The sequence below is a fragment of the Meles meles genome, chromosome 17 (genome assembly GCF_922984935.1).
Source record: "Meles meles chromosome 17, mMelMel3.1 paternal haplotype, whole genome shotgun sequence".
NCBI classification, from domain to species: domain Eukaryota; kingdom Metazoa; phylum Chordata; class Mammalia; order Carnivora; family Mustelidae; genus Meles; species Meles meles.
In genome coordinates, this window is record NC_060082.1 from 40,568,645 (window position 1) to 40,590,238 (window position 21,594).

The following is a 21,594-nucleotide window of genomic DNA, read 5'->3' on the forward strand; positions in this document are numbered from 1 at the left end:
CTGACCTTCCACCTTCACAAAGATTACATTCAAAATCTATCATAGACTTAAATGCAAAATGAAAAACTATAAACATCAGAGAAAATTTATATGACCTTGGCTTAGCAGTAAGTTTTTAGAGACAACATCAAAAGCATGATTCATGAAAGAAAAAACACTGGTAAGTTGGACTTCATTAAAATTAAAAACCACGGGGCGCCTGGGTGGCTCAGTGGGTTAAAGCCTCTGCCTTCGGCTCAGGTCGTGATCCCAGGATCTTGGGATCAAGCCCCGAATCGTGCTCTCTGCTCGGCGAGGAGCCTGCTTCCTCCTCTCTCTCTGCTTGCCTCTCTGCCTACTTGTGATCTCTGTCTGTCAAATAAATAAATAAAATCTAAAAAAAAAAAAAGTTAAAAAAAATTAAAAACCAGTCTGTGGGGCACCTGGGTGGCTCAGTTAGTTAAGGATCTAACTCTTGATTCCAGCTCAGGACATAATCTCAGGGTTGTGAGATTGAGCCCCATGTGGGACTTGCGCTGGGCCTGGAGCCTGCTTAAAATTCTATCTTCCTCTGTCCCTCCTCCCCCTTCTCTAAAATTAAAAACTTGTCTGTTATGGACACTTAAAATAATGCAAAGACAAGCCAGACTGGGAGAAAACATTTACAACACACGTATCTAATAAAGAACTTGTATTCAAAATATACATAACTATTAAAACAAAAAGAAAACAAACTCAATTAAAATATGAACAAAGATCTAAACAGACCTTATCAAAAAAGATATACAATGGTAAATAAGCATGTGAAAAGGCACTTCACATCATATACCATTGCAAATTACAATGAGAAACCACCACACACCTATCAGAATGGCTAAAATCCAGCAAACTGACAACACCAAATGCTGAGAATGTGGAGTAACAGGAACTCTCATTCATTATGGTAGGAAGCAGAATGGCACAGCCACTTTGCAAGACAGTGTGACCATTAAATCCAGTAATTATGCTTTTAGGTATTTACCCAAATGATTTGAAATCTTTTGTCCACAGAAGAAAAACAGTATACGAATGTTAATAGCAGCTTTTTCATAGTGCCAAAACTTGGAAGCAACCAAGATGAATGGATAAACTGTAGTGCACGTGTTCAACTGAGTATTATAGGTGATAAAAAAGAAACAAGCTATTAAGCCACAAAAAGACATGGAGCAAGCTTAAATGCATACTGCTTAGTGAAAGAAGCCAGTTTGAAAAGATTTTGTACTATTAAATCCCAACTAAATGACATTCTGGAAAAGGAAAAACTACACAGACAGTAAGACAATCAGTGGTTGCCAAAGAGGGTGTGTGTGGGGTGGATACCGTAATGGTAGACATATGCCATTAAACATTTGTCAAAACTCATGTAAACACAAACAGTAAACGTTCTATGGACTTAAGCTGATAACAATGTATTGATACTGGTTCATCACTGAGTGGGGGAGAGAGGAGTCTGTAGGAAGTCCAGGTAAGATATGCTCAATTTTCTATAAACTTAAAACTCTAAAAAAAGAAATCTATCAAAAACAAAATAACACAAAACAATAGAACAGCCATCTGGAACTAGCAGTAATTGGGAACTAGTACCCTGTTCGGAGAAAAACACAGGCAGTGTCTGAATATTTCTGGAAGTTACTCGTGGACAAGAACTTCATCCTCTGATCCTAGTCACCTTTGTGATGCCCGTGCCTGCCTGGCACATAATAGTCCTTAAAAATCTGATCAATAAACAAATACACTGAACAAATGAATGAACGGTAATTGCAGTGAAAGAGAATATAAAGAAGTACAGTGGGGGCAGGGAAAGAAACTCTGGCAAGTTTGACCCATCATGAGGTGGTATCTGTAGCATTTGAATTTATTGCTGTACACAAAGGTGTTACAGAAATTCCCACAGGAAGAATGATTTTTGTTGAAACTTTATGCCTGGTCCCCAACTTGCCCTCTCCTTCCCCTCTGTCTCTCCCCACCCCCACTCAACAACTGGTTTTAGATGAAGAGGCTTCTGTTGTGGCAGTAAAGACCCCGGCTGTATCTGGAGTGTGAGCACCCAGCATTCATCTCCATGACCCTAAGCCCTGGAAGAACAAGCTCTCTCGGGCAGGGCTGGCACCCACACAGACGGGTTTCCATCCTTAGAGTCTCCAGGAGCAAATTTCTGGCAGCTTCTGTTTTCTATCACCAAGGTTTAGTAACACCAAGATCTGGTCTCAGAGAATCCTGAGTCATAAATAACCCATTAAGGAAACCCCCGAAAAAACCCAAAACACAAGGGACATTTTTATTTATAAAATTTTCATCTGCCAAACAAGAAACTACAATACCAGACTATGTGGGTTCAGTGCTGGATACCTGGCAACCCAGGCTGTGAGGATTAAGTGTCCTAACCAGGGAAAAGTGCCAAGAGCAAGACGCAGGCTATAACCACTCAGTGTCAGCTTCCTTCCAGCTTCCTGATCTCTAGTAAAAAGTGAGAAAGGAAAGATAATGCAGAAAAGGAGGAAGTTGGTACAAACCACTTACTTTGGAAGTTTAGAATAAAAGAAAAGTGTACTATGAAGGTAGTTAGAGACAGCCACACTAAATAATTTTTTTCTTTTTTAAGAAAGGGGATAACTAATAATAAGGCTTGAAAAATAAATGGAAACTAATAAACCCTGTATGACATATGAATTCTTAATTCATATACAAAAATGCTTTTAAAAGAAAATATTACTGTTATCCTTGCACAAGGACTAAAAATCTCAATGGAATTATCATTAGAAAACATTCTAGAAGGGTCCCTGGGTGGCTCAGTTGGTTAAGCGTCTGCCTTCAGCTCAGATCATGATGCCAGGGTCCTGGGATTGAGCCTGCATCAGGCTCCCTGCTCAGTGGGGAGTCTGCTTCCCCCTCTTTCTGTACCCCTTCCCCATCTCGTGCTCTCTTTGTCCCTCTCAAGTAAATAAAAATCTTTAAAATAAAAAAATTTTCAAAAAGAAAACATTCTAGATATTTTAAACTCAAGTCTTTTCAGTGAGGCAGAGAACAAATGCACGCCTAGTATCACAATCCAGTCTGTCAACACCTAAAGTAGGGCCTAGCAGAGATGTCCTCTCTGAAAATTATAACCAAATATTATGTAAAGGTATGGGAAGATTCAGAGCTTAGGTGCTAATTCTGTCATTAGGATTGATAAACTGATTCAGGGAGCAAATTAAATGTTTACCCACTTCATTTTTGATTAGCAGTTAAACTAATTTAGCCCACCTGCTGTACACAAGCACCATCAAGGTAAGGCACAGGATTTGCAATGAAGGAAAAATATTTCCCAAGGTGGATTTTTAAAAATTAATTATTTTTTAAATTAACATATAATGTATTATTTGCCCTAGGGGTACAAGTCTGTGCATTATCAAGCTTACACACTTCACAGCACTCACCATAGCACATACCCTTCCCAATGTCCATAACCCAACCACCCTCTCCATACCCCTCTCCCCACTGCAACCCTCAGTTTGTTTTGTGAGATTAAGAGTCTCTTACGGTTTGTCTCCCTCTCGATCCCATCTTGTTTCATTTTTTTCCTTCCCTTCCCCCTAAACCCCCCACTTTGCCTCTCAAAATCCTCATATCAGGGAGATCATATGATAGTTGTCTTTCTCTGATTGACTTATTTTGCTCAGCATAATACCCTCTAGTTCCATCCACGTCATTGCAAATGCAAGATTTCATTTCCTTTGATGGCTGCATAGTATTCCATTGTGTATATATACACCACATCTTCTTTATCCATTCATCTGTTGATGGACATCTAGATTCTTTCCATAGTTTGGCTATTGTGGACATTGCTGCTATAAACATTTGGGTGCACGTGCCCCTTTGGATCACTATGTTTGTATCTTTAGGGTAAATACGCAGTAGAACAATTGCTGGGTCGTAGGGCAACTCTATTTTCATCTTTTTGAGGAACCTCCATGCTGTTTTCCAGAGTGGCTGCACCAGCTTGCATGCCCACCACAGTGTAGGAGGGTTCCCCTTTCTCTGCATCCTCGGCAGCCTCTGTGTCGTTTCCTGACTTGTTAATTTTAGTCATTCTGATAGGTGTGAGGTGATATCTCATTGTGGTTTTGATTTGTATTTCCCTGATGCCGAGTGATGCGGAGCACTTTTTCATGTGTCCAAGGTGGGTTTTAATGTACCAGTCTTATTTTAGCTGAAAGGTTGGCATTAATTTATTCAAGCTTATCAATTATATAACACAAAGAAATAATTTATCAATTTTGCGTCCATATACAGATTACAAGCAATTGTTTTCTTTACATGTGAATGTAAAAAACAGCATCGGCATCAGAAGAAGAAAAGTTTTCTATAAGCTATTATACTGAGATGAGTTAACATTAACTATTCATCTTCCTTTTTCATCGATTAGTAGATTAAGGCTAAAATATAACCATTTTGATGTTAACAAAAATGAAGTGTATTATCAATAATGAATAAAGCTGACAACTAGTTATTCCATATAGGATCACTAATTAACTATCGACATTTTCATGCAAGCCTAAAATATGCCACATCTGAAATTTTTTAAAGTTCTTAAAAATACTGAAACAGGTGGACATGTGAAGTGTCCAACTTGATTTCAGCTTAGGTCATGATCTCAGGGTTTTGAGATCAAACCCCTGCTTAAGATTCTCTCTTTCCAGCTGAGATGCCCTTCAACAGACGAATAGATAAAGAAGATATGGTCCATATATGCAATGGAATATTATGCCTCCATCAGAAATGATGAATACCCAACTTTTGTATCAACATGGACGGGACTGGAGGAGATTATGCTGAGTGAAATAAGTCAAGCAGAGAGAGTCAATTATGGTATGGTTTCCCTTACTTGTGGAGTTTAAGGAATAACATGGAGCATATTTGAGCATTAGGAGAAGGAAAGGAAAAGTGAATTGGGGGAAATCGGAAGGGGAGATGAAGCATGAGAGACTGTGCACTCTGAGAAATGAACTGAGGGTTTTGGAGGGGAAAGGGGTGGAGGGATGGGTGAACCTGGTGGTGGGTATTGAGGAGGGCACAAATTGCATGGAGCACTGGGTGTGGTGCATAAACAATGAATCTTGGAACATGGAAAAAATAAAATTAAAAAATAATAATTTAAAAAATAAAAATGGGGAAAAAATAAAGGTTATGGGACAATCCTAATTTTCTCCATTGATATTAAGAAGGCTTCCAGTGGTTTTAACTTGCATGGTCATTTTTATGGTCCTGCACTGTGGTCTAAAAGAAGGTCTGTGGGGTGCCTGGGTAGCTCAGTCAGTTAAGTGTCTGCCTTGAGCTCAAGTCATGACCTCAGAGTCCCTGGATTGAGCCCAGGATCAGACTTTCTGCTCAGTGGCGAGTCAGCTTCTCCCTCCCTGATCTGCCTCAAATAAATAAAATCTTAAAAGAAAAAAATAAAAATAAAAAAATGAGGTCTGTATGTAAAATTAATGAATTAAATGTATCATTTCAGAATTCAGGAAAATAACAACAGAGTAAACCCAAGATAGTAGAAAGAAGAAATTAAAGGTAAGAGGACAGATTCATGAAATTGAAAACAAAGATACAATGGAGAGAACTGAAAAACTGGTTCATGACTAATCAGGAATAATCAAGGAAAACGTATGTGCTTACACACTTCCATCACCCACTCTACAGAGGAGAATAATGTCAATGAAAAAAGTGTACTGTTTTTGAGTTCTCAAATATTTGAGCATAATAAGTGGCAACAGAGAGGCATCTTTCTGGTCTTCAAAACTTTAGAGTCCACAAGACACGTTACCTCCCTGCATCGTCAAACAGTTCAGAAGGTGTTGTCATCATCCTCTTTAGCATGCCACTGGCTCACAGACATGAAATGTTGCCCAAAGTCAAACAAGTTGACAGCAGCACACTGAGGTGCTGGGCAGCCTGCTATCTGCCAGGGTCTCAAGGGAAAATAAAATTTAGCCTGACCTCCTTGTCCTAGGTCATAGGATCTTTCCTGTGCTTCAGCTGGGGAGGGAGGAAGCTCTAGGATCCATGCTGACATTGACGCCACCTACCATACTCTCTAGGGGTCACCAACTCTTATAACCCTTGTTCTCTCTCACTTGCCTACAGAGCACATAGTCAAGGACCCAATGTGGTTGTCTACCAAGTGGAAGAAGGTGATCACCAAGTTACCCTTAGGGCTTATTAGCCACATCAAGGAAACCCTGGGTTATTGCCCACCCTGCAAATCATGAAGGGAAAATTCATCCATGAGGCTCCTCAGGATGAGATGAGGCAATGTATGAAGTACATGACACACAGCAGGCAGGCACTTAAAGACATTTGAGTTTCTGTATGAAGCACAGCAATACAAGTGCAAAAGTCAAGCAGTACCTGTAAGAGCCATATATGCTATATTATCTAACACACACTTTACATACATATAAAACTTCTCTGTAATTTCCATCCTTCCTGACCCTGTAACATAACACCTGGCATTTATGGTCAGCACCCTAGTGAAATCACCACCCTTTCCCAGGGGACCAGTGAGCTCTCATCACCACAGCTGCCAGCCTTTCTTTGGCCTCTTTGGCCACTGACACTCTGACACTCTGCTTCCTGATCATCTCCCTCTCGAAAAGGTCCCCATCATGGGGTTCCCATGTTCTTCCTCTTTAATGGCCCCTTCTAGGCTGGCTGGCTCTTTTTCCCTTTGCTTCAGTGAAGTATGGTAGAGTACAAAGAGAGAACTCAGTCCTAAAGTTGAACCACCTATTATCAACTCTGTGATCTAAGGCACACCCTTCCCTTCCAGGTCTCATCTATGAAGTCAGAGATAGTGAAAGTGCCTACGCCCAACTCAGGGCGGTTGGGCGGATGAGGTGAAATGACACACATTGGGTGCTGCGCCCTATGCCTGGCAGAGTCAGCACCCGACATCTGCTGTGAGACATGCTGTATATGAGCATCCTCAAGGGAAGAAAAGACCAGAAAAGAATATAGTGGTGACAAAGTACTTGTGTTAAAGTGGTAAAATTACAGGTGACTTTTTTCCTCTGGTCCCCTAGGTTTTTTTGTTTGTTTTTGTTTTTTTTGTTTTTTAAAGATTTTATTTATTATTTTGACAGAGAGAGAGACATCACAAGTAGGCAGAGAGGCAGGCAGAGAGAGAGGAGGAAACAGGCTCCCTGCAGAGCAGAGAGCCCCGACGCGGGGCTCAATCCCAGGACCCTGAGATCATGACCTGAGCCGTGGTGTTGTGCCGAGTTTTCGCATCCGAGAGACCACCAAGGAGCCAAGCACTGATGCAATCACACGAGGGTTTATTTGACAAGCTTAAGCTTGGGCCCAAGTATACCCGACACAGCGGAGTAGGGACTTGGACCCCGAACCGGATTACAGTCAGAGTTTTTAAAGGCAGAGTGGGGGTGGACTTGGCAGTAGATAATTGGGCCATGACTGCTGGCTCAGCAGTAAGTGAGGACAAAGGGGATGTTCAGAAGGGCTATCAGGATAGAAAAGACTGTCAGGATATTGGAGGCCCGTTTATTATCAAATCAAGGCCGTTTCTCCCTCTGATGAGGCACTAACGACAACTGGGAGTCTCCTGGTGGAATGTCACATTCCTGCTATCAAGTGTTCTTGTTAGTGAGATTTAGGTTTAGAAGAAATGTAACTTTATTTAGGGCTTGAGGAACTGAGTTATGTGTGCCTCTGGAAATTGGGCTATTGATAAGGTAACTTCTTTGTTGTAAATCTCAAGGACATTTGTAAACCAAGGGAGACTCCTGCCTTGCTGGACTGTGATCTCTGCAAGTTAACTATTTGTTTTTCTTTTAGGGCAGTCAGGGATGCCTGAGGAATGTCACACATACTGCCAAGGGGAGGGGAGCGGGTGGAGAGGGGGTGCAAGGTGCCAGCTTTTGCTTTGCCAAGATGGCTGTACTTATGCTAAACCAAACCTGAGGTGGGATGGCCTTAATTTTCTCAGCTTCCACAGTAGGCAGAGGCTTTAACCCACTGAGCCACCCAGGCACCCCCGGTCCCCCAGTTTTTAAAAATGAAACGAGGCTGTGAGGTCACACAGACACATGGACAGAGAGTAAGAAGAGAGGAGGAAAGAAAGTAAAGTAGCAGAGGCAGAGAAAATGCACCTAAGAGTTCATGATTACAAGTCAACCAAAGGCTGAAAAGAAAAACAAAAGGGCAGAAAAACAGAAACTACCCCCCAGATCCCTAACTCTTCCTCTGCTTGGAGTCCCACTTCCCAAATAGGAACAGACTGCAAAAGATGGCTATGGTTTTCAGGAGAAAAACCAAGTGTCCAGGAAAAGCAACAATCATAATGTCTGAAGTATATACATGCTAGTGAAACCACACTCCATGTGGGAGAAAAACATAATCCCACTCAGAGACACAGAATGCCGGAAGCACTATGCAGTCTGAGGCACAGCTGAAGTGAGGACATTTGTTTAAGTCCTTTCCTTTCACTGAAAATTGCTGAAACAAGACCTTTGATATCTTTCTACAAGCTATGTCCTCTCCCCCTCAGATGTATTCCTTGGCTAACAATGCTGAAGAAAGCTCTCTGGCTGCAGGGTCATGAGACATGAGAGGATATATATGCTGGGGCTGCCAGAGAAAGGTTTCCTCCTGGGGCGCCTGGGTGGCTCAGTGGATTAAGCCTCTGCCTTCGGCTCAGGTCATGATCTCAGGGTCCTGGGATCGAGCCCCGCATCGGGCTCTCTGCTCCATGGGGAGCCTGCTTCCTCCTCTCTCTCTGCCTGCTTCTCTGCCTACTTGTGATCTCTCTCTGTCAAATAAATAAATAAAATCTTAAAAAAAAAAAAAAAAAAAAAAAAAAGAAAGGTTTCCTCCTTTGTAAAGGGCACAACTGAGAAGAAATTCCCCTTCCTGCTTTTGGATACAATGGGAAGAGAGAGGATGTGATGCTTAAGACTAGCAATGGCAGCCATCTTGGCCCCATGAGTTAGACTTGAGCATGAGAAGGAAGAGAGAAGGGACCTAAGCTCTTAGTAATCATTACCTAACTAGGAATTTGTTACCCCTGGCCTTCTCATGTGGGTTAATGAACATCCTTTATGCCTAAGCCACGACTAATTGGGTACTTGTTACTTTTAGGCAAAAGCATCTTAAAATTATTCACAAAGGTGAGCTGTTGTGTTAAGAGGGATATCTAAACGAAAACACCCATAGCCAGGAATCAGAAATGGCATGGCTACAGCTCTGTCTTAACAGATGCCAATCCAAATGACAAGTATAAAATAAGCAAAGGTGAATAACCTTTTTCCTCCAGCTTTACCTCCCCCCTCCCCCACAAAGTGGAAGAGACTAAAATGCTCAGTTCCTAATTATACTCATAATACACTTGGTCAGGTTTTCCAAGTAGAATCCTCACACCAAATTTCTATGAATTAGGTCAATATTTTACCTAGAGGATATTTTCTTCCACCTCCCAAAGTACAGAACTATCAGAATATAACAGAAATTTCATGTGGGGGCACCTGGGTGGCTCAGTGGGTTAAGCCTCTGCCTTTGGCTCAGGTGATCTCAGGGTCCTGGGATCGAGCCCCACATTAGACTCTCTGCTCAGCGGGGAGCCAGCTTCTCCCTCTCTCTCTGCCTGCTGCTCTACCTGCTTGTGATCTCTGTCAAATAAATAAATAAAATCTTAAAAAAAAAAGTTCATGTAAAAAACTATATAAAATCAGAAAGGCTGTCTTACAGCAACATTAAAAAATATTTGAATTCAATATTAAAATGAAAACTATTCCTATAATCTCAGTTTTAGAAAGGATAAGAATTCTTCAGCATCCCTTTCAGATCCTTCCTAAGCAAAATTTTTAACTGAAAGTTTTAAAACTAGGATTTGTTGGAGAGGGTGGGGGCAGACACAAAGGTTTTTCAGAGACAATACGCTTCAGGAATGAAAATTCTGAATTGATCTGTGATCTTCACATATGAAATGCCCCTTCAGTCTTATCAGATGGGATTTACAATGTTTCATAATAAAGTTATGAATATCAACACCAAAAGCCAGTAATTAGACAATAAAACCTTCTTGAAAAATGAGAGAAACAGAATCTACCTTAGGTCTCTTTCATCTATGAAATCTGATTAGTCTTTCATACACGGAATTTAAAGAGATATACGGTAGTATTTTAGCCTACAGTTTAAACAAAATAAAAAACGAGGCACGGGAAAACAAATTAAACACTGGGCCTCCAGAAGCAAAGCTTGCTAGGGCGGCACTTTATTGTAAAATTGCTGCAGGTGAGCAGAAAATTACTAACTAGACTACATGGTGACTATAAGCAAAAAGACAACTTGAAACAAAAATAAAACACGGAAGTTATTTCCACTCCCTCCAAATAGAATGCATATCCACATGAAAGAAATTTTGTCACTGCAACATAGTTTCCTCGTTGAAACTGAAGTTTTCAGCCTGTGTTTGCAACAACATGGTTGCTGTGGAAATAGCTGATTCAACATTTTGAATTCACAGCTGAAAAAAGGTGTGGAACAGAAATCTTAAACAGTGGCAAGAACCATAAAGCATTAAAAAGGCACACTGAGGGGCACCTGGGTGGCTCAGTGGGTTAAAGCCTCTGCCTTCAGCTCAGGTCATGATCCCAGGGTCCTGGGATCGAGCCCCACATCGGGCTCTCTGCTCCGCGGGGAGCCTGCTTCCTCCTCTCTCTCTGCCTGCCTCTCTGCCTGCCTCTCTGCCTAGTTGTGATTTCTCTGTCAAATAAATAAAATATAAAAAAAAAAAAGGCACACTGAATGACGGTGAATCAGAGCACCACATGGTTTAATGTAGGGGTCATACATCTTCCCGTGGCACCTGACACAAATAGGTTGTTTCTTTTCAATTTAATCCTATTTTTGGAAACCTCTAATCACCTCCATCATCCCAGTAAGTTCTACTACCTACTTCTGTCTACACAAAGCAGCATGTATTTTACTAACTGACTCCGCTGAGGACAGAGTCTCTGCAGTCCATACCTTGCCAGAACATGCACGAGTGATGGCACCAAAGAACAGGAGTCAGGGCTTTGAAAAATTTCTGCAGGCAACTATTCTAGTCTATTTAATGGAGAAGTGCGGACTTATTCATCGCGTGACATCACTTCAGACTTAGGTTTCAAGACTCTTTACAAACTCTTCAAGAACCGAAGTTGTCAGAGAATGTTCCTGAGCCCCAGTTGCACTTCACATCCTGCAGCCCAGCCCCCACCCCCAACCCTGTTATCACACCTTCAATCTGTTCCTCCACTTTTAATGGGCCAGGTAAGAGCTCTCCAAGCAATCTTGAAAACGCTTAAGGCACTTTATATAGAAGTGATGTGAATTATCTGAATCCTAAATGTATGTTCCCTACAACCCCCACCCCCACCCCCAGCTTCCCTTTCTGCTTTTTAATTGGAGAAACACTTTTCTCTACATACACACGCTTTACCAGTATTTTCCTCGGCTATTCTGAACATTTCAAAATTATGGCACACATTTTGAAGCCAGAAATCTTACCTCTTGTAAAATAAAACATATTCATTTAAAATAAAACATATTCATTCTTTAAGATTTAAAAATGATGGTTAGGGGCGCCTGGGTGGCTCAGTGGGTTAAAGCCTCTGCCTTCAGCTCAGGTCATGATCCCAGGGTTCTGGGATCGAGCCCCGCATCGGGCTCTCTGCTTAGCGGGGAGCCTGCTTCCTCCTCTCTCTGCCTGCCTCTCTGCCTAGTTGTGATTTCTGTCAAATAAATAAATAAAAAAAAAAATGATGGTTAGGTGTGGGGCTATTAGAAAAGGAAAAACAGCGACTCTTCCACCTTTAGGAGAGGGCACAGTGAACGGACTCTGTAAACAGAAACCGAGATTCCTTTGGTGGCTGGAGGTGGTAAGGGTGTGGCAGGCCACCGAGTGTGCATGGGAGATCAATTCATACCAGCAAAACCGGCAAAATCACAACTGAGAGCAACTGTGGAAGCAGTGAGAGCCAAGAGCAGGACGTAAAGCAGTCTGACTTTGTCCGAGGTGAGTCACAGGAAACACTCCTGCCACAGTCAGGAGGCCTACCGTGCCCATCTCCTTAAGAATGTAGGTCAAAGCTCCCTGGGCTTCATGCTCTAGGGATCCGAGGGGAAGGGCTAGGGCCCTAAGTTTAGAGGCAGATGCCCAATTCCTAGAGAACAGGGAGGCCAGCCACTGGCCTTGGCCTGCCCTCTAACTAAGCCTCCACTTTCAACAGACCACAGCACACTCAATCATCCTAGAAGGGAACACATTGGAGTACTGGGCTAGCTCTTCTTACTGTTTTGGATTTGGGCCACTTCGTATGTTCTTACAAGGGCTCACAGGAGGAAAGGCCCTGGAACAGCTTAACTTGGGTTTGTACATAATGGATGGTCAGCTCATCCAGCTCTGTCGACAAGGGGGACCCGGTGGCAATCTCACCAATCTTGGCCACTCCATGATAGCAGGCTTTTCCTGCAAGGATCATAGCTAGACAAGGAAGGTAACACAAAAAAATCATCACTTAGACAAAGGAAAGAGGAAGTGCCATGGAGGTTTTCTTCCAAATACCTCTCAGTTCCTTCAGGCTGCAGGAAGGCTTGGACTGTGCCAAGGATGGCTTTCAGAAGGCAGGGCTGGTGCTTAATAGCTGTGCCAGGGGCAGAGGTCCCTCCACTGCACTTTCAGGGGCCTCCACTCAGTGGAAAACCCTATAGGATCCTCACCTTAGACCAGACCTGGGGAACCTTAACAGCAGGCTCTGGAAGCCCAGAAAAGATCCTGCCTTCATCATGATGCCAGTTCCAGAGTGAATGTGTTTTCAACATCAAATTAGGGCTGCAAACACATCCACTCCAGCAAGAAATCTTTCCTCAGCTAGTTATTCTACAGCTCTGCAGGTCTGCAACATTATTAGTTAGAAGAACATTTATATGGGATGCCCCAGGAACCTGGTCTTTCAATGGCTTTTACCTGGGTGGCTCGGTCGTTAAGCCTCTGCCTTCAGCTCACGTCATGATCCCAGGGTCCTGGGATTGAGCCCCATATCAGGCTCCTTGCTCACTGGGGAGCCTGCTTCTCCCCTGCCTGCCGTTCCCCCTACTTGTGCTTGCTCTCTGTCTCTGTGTCTCTCTCCCTCTCTCTTGCTTGTTCTGTGTCAAATAAATAACTGGGGCAAGAGAGACTTGGGTTTGAATTCTACCTTACTTATAAAGGTAGCTATCCTTTCTGAAACAAAGGACGGTCATCAGTAAATAATAGCATGAGCACTGAACAAACAAGTGAAAGTTATTAATACGGATTCCTTCTTTCACTTTACAACAACCAGGCTTTTCAATAAGACCTAGCCTATTTGGAGTGATTTTAAAGAGAATTTACTTCAAAGACTAACTTTGAATAATACAGAATTTTGGAGCTAAAAGAGTCCTTAGGAATCTATAAGATTCCTTTCCTTTTACTGTGAAGAAAACCAGAGGCCATTCCAATGGCTTTGCCCCAATTTTATAACAGGTATTGTTTTAAAATGTTTTAAAATGGTGAATTACCATTTAAAATGGTAAATTAAAATGGTGAATTAAAAAGGCATTTCAAGTCTAAAAGGGGGAGTTACAGAACAAATTATGTACAAATCCAGCTGAAGATATTACTAGCCAAAAAAGTAATATTTTCATGATAAATTCATCCATTTTAGCATTTCTTGTTGAGTTAAAAAGTTACAAAAGTTATATTTTTTACTATATGTGTACAAGTTTAACAACTGTAATGCTCTAGTATACAGTTATTTCATAAGTTTGAGAATAACCTTAAAATATAATTGCAAAAAAAGAATAACAAGTAGCATTTATGTGGACTTTCTACACCATTACCTAAGTTCATCTACCCAAGAATATCAAGATGTTGGTCAGAGGTATTATCGCCCTGTTTCATGAAGGAGAGTGGAGTGGAAATATATTGGGACATGCCCAAGATCAGTGGCAAATCAGAGGGAGTGCATTAAACTCCAGCTAAGGTCACCTTCTCAGTTCTAAATTAGAGTGCTTTCTGACTCTCTGGTCTCAGCTAGAATGGAAAAAGAGAGGACTCCACCTAAAAACAAGGTTGGTAGCCAATAAACTGTCAAGCTAATATTTTATATATAATATATATAATATTTTATCTTTATATTATATTTTATATAATATATATAATATTTTATATTTTAAGATACAGATAAAGCTGAAAAGCAGTGGAAGAATGGCATGAAGGTTTACACAACATATAAACAAAATTTTTGGTTTGCATTCACACATTATGTTGAAATTTTTCATTAACTGATGACTTATGTTTAAAACTAACTTCAGAATGGCAGGGGGCGCCTGGGTGGCTCGGTGGGTTAAAGCCTCTGCCTTTGGCTGGGGTCATGATCCCAGGGTCGAGCCCTGCATTGGCCTCTCTGCTCAGCAGGGAGCCTGCTTCCTCCTCTCTCTCTGCCTGCCTCTCTGCTTACTTATGATCTCTGTCTGTCAAATAAATAAATAAAATCTTTTAAAAAAATATCTTATTTATTTATTTGACAGTGATCACAAATAGGCAGAAAGGCAGGCAAAGAGAGGGGGAGAAGCAGGCGTCCTACTGAGCAGAGAGCCCAATGCGGGGCTCAATCCCAGGACCCCTTGAGGCTTTAACCCACTGAGCCAACAGGTGCCACTAAATAAATAAAATCTTAAAAAAAAAAACAAACCCTAACTTCAGAATGGCAAAATATCCTTGCTTTTACAATAAAGTAGAGCTAACTTTTAAAACTATATAATTTATCCAGAACTTAATAAAGAATCAAACAATATTCTCATAATTTTGCCATCTCCGCTTTGTGAATAATAGAGTTTAAGAGAGTTTCTATCACTTATTGTTTTAAGGAAACAAAGCACATTTGTTCTATTTTAGTGGTTGACCAACTAATTTACCAATCTAATCTATATACTTCTACCAGATAGATAATTTTCCCTTAAGATATGATTTAATTAGGCTACAATTCTGCTCAAAACCTTGTAATGGCCTCCACTGCCCAAAGTGTAAGCCCATATGTCATAGAGTTCATGGTAGATTTGTACAGTAATGGCCTTCAATAAATCACACCTCCCAGAATTCCTAACCTTTGTAGTTGCCTATACATGGATGGCTGGCTTGGTCATCTGACTTGCCTTGGCCAATGGGATGCCAGCAAGCATAACTCCCACAGAGGTCTGCACTCTTGCAACAGCCTGCTCTGTCCCCAGGAGGGAGGGAGGGAAGGAGCTCAGTGCCCTGGCTGACTGCAGTTGCAGGACTGAGCCCCTAGGGGGTAGAGAACTGCACTGTCTTTACAGGACCTTGAGAAATAATAAACTATTGTTTTAGGCCACCACATTTAGGGACCCTTGATAAGGTGACAATAGGTAACTGACGCTGCATTCAAATGCATTAATAACCTGACCCTACTCCACCTTGTATTTTACTATCCCCCAACAGCTTCCCACCCATGCTAGTGTGGGTCTCAGATCTTGGCTTGGGTGCTGTCTTTTCTGCCTGAAACCTAACATCAGCTCCTACAGCTCCTACAGCACAGCTCCTACAAGGCCCACTGCTTGCTCCGTTCCCCACTAACCTTCACTGCTCAAATTCCTGTGATGCTGCTCATTGCATGCTCTTTGTTAGCTTCGCATGTTGTCCTGATTTGTGACCCAAGTGTTAAATGCACATCTGGCATCCTAAACTATGCTACAAATTCTTACCAAGGACTTTACAAATTCTTCTTGATTTCTCAATGGCTTCAGTAAAAAACAGATGGCCTGCAAAAAAAACCTGGAAATACTTTAAAAGTACAGAATAGTCCCTTTAGGGAGAAGCCTTGTTAGCAAAAGACTAAGCTGCTGGCAGGTCATTGAATCATCTTATAAAACTCTGCCTCAGAGAGGTAGCAAGTGCTAGAAAAAAACAATCAAACAAACAAACCACTGGGGGTCATCGTGATTTCCTTCACATGGGCATCTAAGGCAATGGCTTTGTGGCCTTGTGACTAAGCAGTCATCAAGGGAGAGTCAGCTGTGCAAGAATTCTAAAACAAGTCTCCTTCCTGCTCTTTGAAGGGGTGAGGGGTTACCTACAGAAGTCACTGATACTGCTTGGGGGATGAGGGAGGATTTCCAAGCGCCGCAAATGTCTGGCAAACAGCACAGAGATGCAGAAGACAGTAAATAAGCACTTGACTTTTCCATGACGATGACAACTGGACACCTGTCATCCAAAGTCTAGCTACCATACCCCCCTTTTCCTGGGGCATGCTTATGCTGAGGTCGTGTAAGTTCACGGGTTTATTCTCAAAATCTCAAAAGGGAGCAGCCAAAGGTAGGCCATGGTGAAAGGGAGAAACAAGCTATACTAAAAGACACATAACCTGATCTGAAGTTTTCAAATCTAAAACTGTTAAAAACTAAATTTTCTACTTATATTACTTCGTTGTCTTAGTGTGGTATAGGGTGAAATGGGGTCTGAACATTTTGGGGGTGACACTTATTACATAAGGAGAATTGTTTTGACCATGTTAGAATTTGGTGATTTGGCATCTCAAGTTTTTAAGGTGATCGATGATAACATTCACCTTCTAGTAGGGAAATGCATGCATAGATGCAGGTCAGCTTTCTCAAAAAAAAAAAAAAAAAAGTCCTGAAACTAGTGAACAAGTCTGGTTCACACAGAGAGACAAAAGCAAATGCCTGAATTCATTTTACAGAAAACACTCATCTTGAAATGAGATCTAAGTTCAACCTTTAATTTAGATGTTTTTCCATTCAGACTAAAAATTTGCTCATATTACTATCAAAAGTTATAGACCCAAAGGGAAGAAATTCTTCTTTATAAAGAGAACAATTCCTCTCCTACAAGATACTAACAAATATTTTAAATACACATTTCATATTTATTAATTCACAAAGAATTTGTTTTGCACAGTGGAAAACATATTGACAGCAATGATATAAAATACTGAGTCACATCAATAACCATGATTTGATCATTAAATGTATCACTTATAACAGTCTATGATTCTGTTTATTCACTTCAAATACACTAATATCCTATCATCGCAAACTTCCGTAGAATTAAATAATTCCAACCAACTTAAAGATCTTTTAAAAATTCACTATTAAGCCCATCAAAATAATTAAGTAAAATATTTACTGAATGGTTTTTATATGTGCACTATATTTATAAATTTAGAAAAGAGACTTACCATTAACAGCTTTTTTCATAATTTTTTCCCTAGGTTTATTAAATTTCGTAGTCCAGGATTGAAATGTCCCATAACATTCTGACAAATAAACAAAAAAAAAAACACAAAAAACCCACAAACTAATAAAGTAAGCAAACAGTAGATCAAATAATCTTTAGATTTTGTCACTACATAACCTGGGATACCTATGTATGCTTGCCAGTATAGTCTACAAAGTCATGAACATTTATTTCAAATAATAAAGAGCACATACTTCCTTACGGATGGAACAGGGTCCTTGCACCAGCAAGGCATGTATAACCCTACTAGTTTTCCATTGCCCAAGGGCTGCCTAGAACCTACTGTAAGTGGAGCAAGTGGGAGATATGCACACCTACAAAGCATACCCCACAGGGACTATGCAGCCAGAAGCTGATTCTCCCTTTGGGGTTTTAAGTAGGTTAATGGTTGTCAGGCTAGGGTTAAAAACAGGTGCACATGATTGGAACTTAATTATATGAGCGAAGTCTTGGTTATCAATTGAACAGAAATTTCTAAGAGATCTTGTTTATTCATTAAGTACTTATGTAGTAACCATCAAGTGGTAGGTCCTATACACACAGTAGATGGGAAGGCATGGTTTCCCTATCATGGATTTCATGATGCCATAGCATGCAAATGTTATGGTTTTCATTTTTAAAAGTGTCATTCCTGTAGCAAAAGAAAGTCATAAACATAGAAACAAATGCTATGATAACTATTGAGACAGGCAACTATTTAGACTGTTGACCTAAATTTAAAATATCCTAAATCGAAGTAGAGACAATAGATCATTCCTACGGGACTCTGACTTCTTGACTCAGAACACATGGTGACTGAATGTATCTACAAACACATTCCACCTACGAATAATGAGTTTCACAATATTAATCATTCCAGACAGACCATTCAAGTCTCCTTACTCTCCCCCTCAAAATGTGAACCCTGTTTGTAGAGGACCAAGCAATAAAAAGAATGAAAAATACCCAACATTCAAAGAGGCAGATTTGATATACATGCTCTGCTGGATAAAAAGGTTCTCCTTTTTAAATCAGTACAGAGAGAATAACTTTATTTTATCAAACAGTGATAAAGGCTTATATGAAAAACAATCCCTCAAACCTGAACTCACTCCCCAGAGCACTTTCAACTAAGCTGTTATTCTTGTATTTATTTCCATAGTTTGGGATAATATTCTTGATTTTTCAATTTTGGAAAATAGCCACTGGCTTTCTACTACAGTACATGAGGGCTCTGCTCTCCATACCACTCCACTTTCCCTACTTCAATCCTTCCTATAATTAAATGGCAATTTCCTAGTAAGTCGAGAGTGTTTATTAGGACTTTGTAAATATCCGTCATCCAATGCAAGGAATATACTAAGGATTATGTTTCCTTTCTTGATACGGTCTTTCTTTCTCCTGGGATTAACAATCATCTCATCCCCCTCCTCCCAGCTTAGTTTTCTATGAATCTGCCTTAAATTTTTCCACATGCTCTATCACATCTAACAGAAGTCTATCAGTATTTTTCAAATGCACAAAGTTGTCAGCTAATCTTCCACTCCATTTTCTCCCAGAACTTCCTCCAAGGACTCTCCATCCTCTTGCTCAGTCTGGCCTGACTATCCCTGCCATGCTGTTACCCTTGCATGTCCCTTTCTGATCCCATGTTAGAGCTTTCATTAACTGGACTCCACACCTTCCTCTTTCTTCATTTATTCCTATTTGCTAGAGATCATTTTCCAAGAGCAACCTAAGAAATGATGCCCAAGAGGTAAGTTTGAGTCCCCATGTGTCTGAAATTATCTTTACCTTGACATTTGATTGATATTTTGCTGGGTAGAGTATTACAGAGCTCAAGTGGATTCTCCCTTAGAATTTTAAAGATATTGCTCCACTATTTTTAACATCCGGTTTTGCTATTGATAAGTCAGCTGTCATTTCTTCTTCCTTTGGTAGGGGGATGCTTATTTCTGGAAGCTCTGTATACTACGTAATGGTCTACCTCAGTGTGGGACTTTTTTCATTTATTTTACTGGGCACTTGATTCACCCCTTCCATCTAAAAAATTACATCAAAAAAAATAAAATAAAAAATTACATTGTTCCTATTTTGTCTCTTATCTCTCCCAACTTTCTGAAATTCTGATGAGTATTTTACATATCTTGATTTCTTCTCTAATCATTTTACCTTTTTTCCTGTGATTTTCCACTTTCTGTTTCCCCATTTCTGACAGATAACAACTTCACATTCCAAACTCTTTTATTGTGTTATTTTATTTTTTAAGATTTATTTATTTTGGGGGTGCCTGGGTGGCTCAGTGGGTTAAGGCCTCTGCCTTCGGCTCAGGTCATGATCCCAGGGTCCTGGGATCGAGCCCCACATGGGGCTCTCTGCTCAGCAGGGAGACTGCTTTCCCCCCCTCTCTCTCTGCCTGCCTCTGCCTACTTGTGATCTCTATCTGTCAAATAAGTAAATAAAATCTTTAAAAAAAAAAAAGATTTATTTATTTTGGAGAGAGGGAGGGAGGCAGTGCACCCAAGAGCTGGGAGGGGCAGAGGGAGGAGAGAGAGAATCTTGAGCTGAGTAGTCCCCACTAGGGCTCTTTCAGAGACTTTAGTTATCCTCCTGCACCCCTCATCCCGTTTCTCTTCAGGATTTATCTGAGAGATAGAGCACACAAGTGAGTGAGCATGAGACAGGGGAAGGGGCAGAAGTAAAGAAACTTCAAGCAGACTCCCCCACTGAGTGCGGAGCCCAGTGCAGGGCTCAATCCCATGACCCATGAGATCATGACCTGAGCTGAAACCCAGAGTTGGATGCTTCACCAAGTCAACCAGAGTTGGACACTTAACCAAGTCAACCAGGCACCCTGGTTATTCCTTTTTAAAAGCATCCTATTCTCATTTTGTGAATGTAATATTGTCTCTAATTTGAATCAACCTAAAGTAATATTGTTATTTTCTTTCAGTTCCCCATGTTACCTCCTGATTATTTCTTTTGATTGTTTGGTATCCATCTGTCTTTTATGTTGGAGACTTTCATCAAACATCTGGTGAAATGTGATTACCAGTTCGTATTTAAGAGTAAAGCCCTAGAGGGGCACCTGGGTGGCTCAGTGGGTTAAACCCTCTGTCTTTGGCTCAGGTCATGATCCCAGGGTCCTGGGATGGAGCCCCCGCATTGGGCTTTCTGCTCAGCAGGGAGCCTGCTTCCTCCTCTCTCTTTGCCTGCCTCTCTGCCTATTTGTGATCTATCTGTCAATAAATAAATAAAATCTTTAAAAAAAAAAGAGTAAAGCCCTAGAATGGTGGTTTGAAGCTTGTGGGTGTGGGTGTATACACAGGGTGGTTGTTGACTAGCAAGCTTCATTTGGAGTGACTGGACAAGTCAGCTATAGAGAAACGGGCCCTGTGACAGTAACCAGGGTTCACTGAGTTTCTTCAGAGAAATTTCTCATTTTCTATTAAGGGTAGGGGAAGAGGCAATCACCAGGTGGTCAGCTTTCCCCATCACAAAGGGGAGTGGGTTGGGAATTCCATAGTTTAGTGGCCTGATTTTTACCGAACTCCCCTGCTCTCTGCTCCAGGGTTTTTTCCCTCCTGCTGGTGTTTTCACATGGAGAACTCCTCTGATTCAATATATTCTAAGATTAAATCTCCACTCTGCCAGGCAGAGAGAACTACTGGTGACTGGGGTAGGAAAGGGAAACTAGCAGTTTAACCAACCTGTGTAACTCCTACGCCAGCCCTGGGTGTCTCCTGCATCCCCACCTTCTGTGGGGCTGCTCCTCAGCCTCTGGGTGAATGGCTCCACCCTCGTCAGTTCTCCCACTGCAGATTCTTTGGGTTTACTCAAGGCACGTACCACTCCTCTGTCCATTTTCTATCACCCCAAATTTTCTTGGGCCTTTTTTCAACTGCTAAGTGATTTTTCAAGCCTTTACAGCATGGGTTTATGGTCCCCTCCCTTCCTTTTAAAGTTCTGCTGCTTTCAATTAATGTATTCTTAGAAGAAAAAGAAAAAAAAAACCCTCATGGTCAATCTGCTGTGTTCAACTGGAAGTCCATTCATCCTGTGTTATAGAGCCCCGTGTCTGAGCCCCATTCACAACCAATAGCCATAAAACCCCAAAGCCAAGGATAACTCCCCTACCAGTCTCTCTGTAAGATGGCAAGCCTCAACACCTGATCACAGAGACCCATGGCCACAGCTGCTATTTCTATCATCTTTCTCAATTCCCCTGTTTTGTTTTTAAGCCTATTTTGAAATCATTTAAC

General features: G+C 41.2%; 1 pseudogene; it reads right to left on the bottom strand.

Moving 5' to 3' along the window:
• Positions 1-21,081, bottom strand: part of LOC123927612 — a 43,754-nt pseudogene extending 22,673 nt beyond the window's left edge.
• Between the last annotated feature and the right edge of the window lie 513 nt (positions 21,082-21,594).